A 7,704-nucleotide genomic window follows, 5' to 3' on the forward strand; every position below is an offset into this window, starting at 1 on the left:
GTCGAAACGGGGGTCATGTTCATCGAGAGGGGTGTGGCATACCGCAAAACGGGACTCCACGGGATACTGTTCATCTCCACCGTCAAGCTCCTCCAGCCTCCACGGGCTCCTGTTCATCCAGCCTCCACCGCGCGCTACTCCACCGGCTACTGTTCAACAATCCCTCCACTGTCTACTGTTCATCCAGCCCTCCACACCACAGGGTCCTGTTAAACCACCCCTCCACGGGCACCCCTCCACCGTCTACTGTTCATCCAGCCCTCCACCACACCATGGGGTCCTGTTCATCCAGAGGCAACGCCACCGCTCACTGTTCATCCAAACCCCCCGCAACGCTCACTTTTCATCCCAGAGGCAACATCGATCGGCTTCAGTTAGCAGCAGTAGCGAAGGAATCGCTCGATCGGGTTCAGTTAACAGCCATCGATCGATCGCTCGGGTTCAGTAACGCGTAGCCTGCAGTGCAATCACTCGGTTCAGTTAGAGCCCAACGCCTCGCTCGGGTTCAGTTAGAGCCAACACCTCACACACACACGCGTACGTGCATGAGAGAAACGCGCATCGCTCAGCCCCCGACCTCCCACCGTAACCGGGAACTCCCCGGAATTTTCCTCCCCCTCGCTTCTACCATGGTTTTTCCGTCATGGACGGCCCAAAGAATGTCATGCAGCTGCGTCTCCGGCCCGCCCAAGACGAAAAGCACATTTTGTGTCATGATTTTTTGTCATAGAAGTAGGAGCCCACCACATCTATGATGATACCGGGTTTTGTCACAATTATCGTCATAGAAGTGTCATATGTATGACAGAAAAAAAATTCGTTCGGCCCAAAATGTCACGGATGTGTCTTTTTTTGTAGTGAGAACGAGAGCATACATATTTCTTCAAAATTTTCATATCTCAAAATAATATAAGTGAATCATGAGAGGATTTCCTCAAAAATAATCTAACTCCCAAAATAATCTAAGTGAAGCATTGATAACCACAAGTATAGGGGATCAGTTGTAGCCTCTTTCGATAAGTAAGAGTATCGAACCCAACGAGGAGCTAAAGGTAGAACAAATATTCCCTCAAGTTCTATCGACCACCGATACAACTCTACGCACGCTTGACGTTCGCTTTACCTAGAACAAGTATGAAACTAGAAGTACTTTGTAGGTGTTGTTGGATAGGTTCGCAAGAATATAAAGAGCACGTCAATAAAAAGTAGGGGCTGTTTTGATAAAGAAGCGATAAAGTTAGTATAGCGAGTGTGGAAAAGTGGTGGTAGGAGTTGCGAAATTGTCCCTAAGCAATTGACTACTTTACTAGACCGATAGCAAGTTTTATGTGGGAGAGGCCACTGCTAGCATGTCATCCCTGACTTGGAATTCTATGCACTTATGATTGGAACTATTAGCAAGCATCCGCAACTACTAACGTTCACTAAGGTAAAACCCAACCATAGCATTAAGATATATTGGTCCCCCTTCAACCCCGTATGTATCAATTTCTATGCTAGGTTGAAGCTTTTGTCACCCTTGCCCTCCAATACATAGTCCTATCAATATACAACTAACCCTATGGTGTGATCCACGCGCGCGCTCATATGATGGGCACCAAAGGACAGCAACATAAACACAAGCAAATTAAACAATCATAGCAATTCACCAATTACCGATAGGATATTGAAAATCTACTCAGACATCATAGGATGGCAACACATCATTGGATAATAATATGAAGCATAAAGCACCATGTTCAAGTAGAGGGTACAGCGGGTTGCGGGAGAGTGGACCATTGTAGATAGATGGGGGAAGGTGATGGAGATGTTCGTGAAGATGACGGAGTTGTTGGTGTAGATTGCGGTGATGATGATGGCCCCGACGGCGTTCAGGTGCCACCGGGAGAGAGGGGGAGATAGCCCCCCTTCTTCTTCTTCTTCTTCCTTGACCTTCTCCCTAGATGGGAGAAGGGTTTCCCCTCTAGTCCATGGCTTCCATGGCGGCGGAGGGGCGAGAGCCCCTCCGAGATTGGATATGTCTCTCTGTCTCTCTCTGTTTCTGCGTTCCCAGATTCTGCCCTTTCACTATTCCTTAAATTCCCGGAGATCCGTAACTCCAATTGGGCTGAAATTTGGACATGATTTTTATCCGGATATTGGCTTTCTTGCGACGAAATAAGGGCACAAACCACCTTACAGGTTGGCCACGAGGGCCCAGGGCGCGCCTGACCCCTTGGGGGGGGGCCCCTGCCTCGTGGCCCCCTTAGGCATTGTCTCGCGTTGATTCTTCTTCCCAAAAATCACATATATTCCAAAAAAATCTCCGTCAGTTTTTATCCCGTTTGGACTCCGTTTGATATGGACTTTCTGCGGAACAAAAAATATGCAACAAACAGGAACTGGCACTAGGCACTGGATCAATATGTTAGTCCCAAAAAATAGTATAAAAAGTTGCCAAAAGTATGTAAAAGTTGTAGAATATTGGCATGGAACAATCAAAAATTATAGATACGACGGAGACGTATCAGCATCCCCAAGCTTAATTCCTGCTCGTCCTCGAGTATGTAACTGATAAAAAAGATAATTTTTGATGTGGAATGCTACCTAGCATAATCTTGATCACGTAATCTAATCATGGCATGAATATTAAGACACGAGTGATTCAAAGCAATAGTCTATCATTTTACATTAAGACAATAATACTTCAAGCATACTAATAAAGCAATCATGTCTTTTCAAAATAACATGGCCAAAGAAAGTTATCCCTACAAAATCATATAGTCTGGCTATGCTCCATCTTCACCACACAAAATATTCAAATCATGCACAACCCCGATGACAAGCCAAGCAATTGTTTCATACTTTTGATGTTCTCAAACCATTTCAACTTTCATGCAATACATGAGCATGAGCCATGGATATAGCACTATAGGTGGAATAGAATATGATGGTGGAGGTTGTGTGGAGAAGACAAAAAGGAGAAAGTCTCACATCGACGCAGCTAATCAACAGGATATGGAGATGCCCATCAATTGATGTCAATGCGAGGAGTAGGGATTGCCATGCAACGGATGCACTAAGAGCTATAAGTGTATGAAAGCTCAAACTAAAACTAACTGGGTGTGCATCCAACTTGCTTGCTCACAAAGATCTAGGGCATTTGAGGAAGCCCATCATTGGAATATACAAGCCAAGTTCTATAATGAAAATTCCCAATAGCATATGAAAGTGATAACTCAAGAGACTCTCTATATGAAGAACATGGTGCTACTCTGAAGCACAAGTGTGGTAAAAGGATAGTAACATTGTCCCTTCTCTCATTTCTCTCATTTTTTGTTTTTTTGTAGGCTTCTTTGGACTCTCTTTTTTGGGCTTCTTTGGACACTTTTATTTTGATAACCTCACATGGGACAATGCTCTAATAATGATGATCATCACATTTTTATTTACTTACAACTCAATATTACAACTTGATACTAGAACAAAGATATGACTCTATATGAATGCTGCCGGTGGTGTACCGGGATGTGCAATGATCTAGCGTAGCAATGCCATCAAAAAAATAGACAAGCCATGAAAACATCATGCTAGCTATCATACGATCATGTAAAGAAATATGACAATAAATGCTCAAGTCATGTATATGATGATGATGGAAGTCGCATGGCAATATATCTCGGAATGGCTATGGAAATGCCATGATAGGTAGGTATGGTGGCTGTTTTGAGGAAGATATAAGGAGGCTTATGTGTGATAGAGCGTATCGTATCACGGGGTTTGGATGTGCCGGCGAAGTTTGCACCAACTCTCGAGGTGAGAAAGGGAAATGCACGGTACCGAAGAGGCTAGCAATGATGGAAGGGTGAGAGTGCGCATAATCCATGGACTCAGCATTAGTCATAAAGAACTCACATACTTATTGCAAAAATCTATTAGTCATCGAAACAAAGTACTACGCGCATGCTCCTAGGGGGGTAGATTGGTAGGAAAAGACCATCGCTCATCCCCGACCGCCACTCATAAGGAAGACAATCAATAAATACCTCATGCTCCAACTTCGTTACATAACGGTTCACCATACGTGCATGATACGAGAATCACAAACTTCAACACAAGTATTTCTACAATCCACAACTACCCACTAGCATGACTCTAATATCACCATCTTTATATCGCAAAACTATTGCAAGGAATCAAACATATCATATTCAGTGATCTACAAGTTTTATGTAGGATTTTATGACTAACAATGTGAATGACCAGTTCCTGTCATCTCTCTAAATAGATATAAGTGAAGCAAGAGAGTTCAATTATTTCTACAAAAGATATGCCCACTCTCTAAGAAACATAAGTGAAGCAAAAGAACATTCTACAAATGGCGGTTTTCTATGTGAAGAGAAACAGGAAATCCAAACTTCAAATGATATAAGTGAAGCACATGAAGCATTCTATAAAGCCATACTCAAAAGATATAAGTGAAGTGCAAAGAGCATTCTATAAATCAACCATGGACTATCTCATACCAGCATGGTGCATAAAATAAACGTGAAAACTAAATGCAAAAGACGCTCCAAGATTTGCACATATCGCATGAACGAAACGAATCCGAGAACATACCGATACTTGTTGAAGAAAGATGGGATGCCTTTCGGGGCATCCCCAAGCTTAGACGCTTGAGTATCCTTGAATATTTACTTCGGGTGCCTTGGGCATCCCCAAGCTTGAGATCTTGCCTCTCCTACTTCTCTTCACATCGAGACATCCTCGATCTTCGAACACTTCATCCACACAAAACTCAACAGTAAGCTCGGTAAGATCCGTTAGTGTAATAAAGCAAATCACTACTCTAAGTACTGTTGCAAACCAATTCAATTTTTTTGCATTGTAGCTACTGTAATATAACTTTTCCATGGCTTAATCCACTGATAGAAATTTATAGTTTCATCAAAACAAGCAAACTATGCATCAAAAACAGAATCTGTCTTAAACAGGACAGTCTGTAGTAATCTGAACATTCACCATACTTTTGGTACTCCAAAAATTCTGAAATAATTAGGAAAAATAAAAAAAATGTATAGAAAGACAGTGGCAAAAGTTTCAAAACCGTTTGACGTTCCAGTAAAAAAAAATGTAAAATCGCGCACTACAACCAAAGTTTCTGTTCTGCACCGCACAAACCAACAAGCAATGTAAACATCCTAAAGGAAAATTTTGGCACATTATTTTTATAATACAATGGAATTGTACAAGGGTATAATTATTTTTGTTGAAAATTTTCTGTAATCAAGATTCACAAAGTTTCTATGAGCATGGACAAAGTTCAAGGAGCTCCCCCACTTCAACAATGCTTGTCTCTCTCACTTTCACTTTCCTTTTTGAAAAGTTTTCGGTTCCCCTCTTTATTTTTTTGTTTTTAAACTATATAAAAGCACACAATAGAAATATATGACTCTCTAAAACTTCCGGGTTGTCTCTCTGGCAGTGCTTTCTTTAAATCCATTAAGCTAGGCATATAGTGCTCAAGTAATGGATCCACCCGGATCCTAAGGTATAGCAAAGCCAATTTTAATTAACAATGATTTGTGATTTAGTAGTGAGCACAAAGTAACATATATCATGCGACAACGAAGTCTAACTCTCTTCCTATGCATTGGCATGTCATAAAAGAACAATTCATGCACACATAGTAAAGGCCAATGCATAGTATAAACACTTTCTTGCAATATTATCATATTGCAAACATGGAAAGGTGGAGATGTAGTTCCTCTCTCATAATAATTGCAAGTAGGAGCAGCAAGATCATGCATATTATATCTATCAAAATCATCATGTGTAGTAGTAAAACGCAACCCATCAATATAATCCTTAATAAGGGCAAACTTCTCCGATATAGTGTATTCGGGAGAATTCAAAAAGATAATAGGACTTCAATGCATGGGTGAAATAGCAACAATTTCAAGTTTAACATAAGGAACTATAGCAAGTTCATCTCCATAAGCATAATTCATATTGGCATCTTGGCCACAAGCATAGAAAGCATCATCAAAAAGGGATATTTCAAAAGAATCAATGGGATCATAACAATCATCATAGCAATCATCCTTAGGTAAGCACGAAGGGAAATTAAACAATGTATGAGTTGAAGAGTTACTATCATTAGAAGGTGGGCACGGGTAGCTAATCCGATCTTCCTCCTTTTGTTCTTTGCTTTCCTCATCATCTTTTTCATCCAATGAGCTCACAGTTTCATCAGTTTCTTCTTCCATAGACTCCTGCAAAATATTAGTCTCTTCTCGGACAATAGAGACTTTCTCAATAAATTCATCAATATCATAATTGTATTTATAATTCTCATAGCAATATTTAAGGATAGCTAAATTTTCAGGTCTATAAACGGAATCATCAAAATCTTCAAACTCTTTAAACAAAGATTCAATTTCACATGCACCCTTAAAAGCAACAAATTCTTGTATTTGTTCCACATCATAGTAATCATATATGCCATTACCATAAGAAGCTAATGTTTCATTATCATTAAATTTGCATGAAAAGGGAAGGTGTGGAGCCTTCATCCTAGAGCAACAAGTATAATCATGTATCAAGCATAGATCCCGAGCATACCAACATAACATATAAATTTGATCCCATAATAGTTTCCCTTTTTGAGTCAAGAGATAATCCCTAAAGTATTCACGTTGATCCAACATGTCTCCCATAACATAATTGAATGGGGTTTTCTCAGGATTATTTAAGTAGTACATAATATCTTTCACATAATGAGCATCGAGGGTTTTAGGAGGTTCCCCATCTCCATGAGTAGCAAGTAAACCTAAATTTTTTTGGTATTTCGTGTTCCATATCCATAATTAAAGATAGAGAACAACTTGGAACAGCAAATAAAAATTACTTAGTGATAAAGCAAACAAGCACACACAAGAATATTCACCCCACGCTATTGCTCCCCGGCAACGGCGCCAGAAAAAGGTCTTGATAACCCACAAGTATAGGGGATCAATTGTAGCCTCTTTCGATAAGTAAGAGTGTCGAACCCAACGAGGAGCTAAAGGTAGAACAAATATTCCCTCAAGTTCTATCGACCACCGATTGCCGGGGTTCTAATCCACGAGCACCTATGGGACCGGCGGACCGAGTCCCTTTCGGTTCGGTGGGGGCGGAGGTCGTGCAAAGAGCGGATCGAGGCGAAGCACACGAGCAGTTTACCCAGGTTCGGGCCGCACGGATGCGTAAAACCCTACTCCTGCTTTGTGGTTTGTATTGAGTTCTTGCTTGGGAGCCCGGAGTGCTACCGTACACACCAGCGGCTAACGAGACCGAGCCTGAGTGTTCTCCCCCCCCCCCTCTACATTGCGCATGGGCCTCCTTTTATATGCTCAAGGGGTCATCGACAGGTGGCAACGTTGACAAGGGTAAAAATGGAAAAGGTGTTGCGGTTGGTACAACTACCTGCTACAGTGTATCATACCTAACCCTGACGGCAGGGGACAAGGGCATTAAATGCCCGTCTGCGTCGCCTGAATAGTGCAAAAGGGACCGTCAGGGACGCCACCGCTCGCCACGATGGCAATCTTGTCAGCGCCGCTTGCCACCGCGCGCCACTGGCTGCACAGCCTCCCGCTACGTATGCCTGGAAGGGTCCCAGAGCGACACGTTGGTGGATGTGCTGGAGCGCGGGCACAGAGCGGTGGCTTGCCGCGGCAAGCG

The sequence above is a fragment of the Triticum urartu genome, chromosome 2A (genome assembly GCF_056163025.1).
Source record: "Triticum urartu cultivar PI428250 chromosome 2A, HENAU_Tu73, whole genome shotgun sequence".
NCBI classification, from domain to species: domain Eukaryota; kingdom Viridiplantae; phylum Streptophyta; class Magnoliopsida; order Poales; family Poaceae; genus Triticum; species Triticum urartu.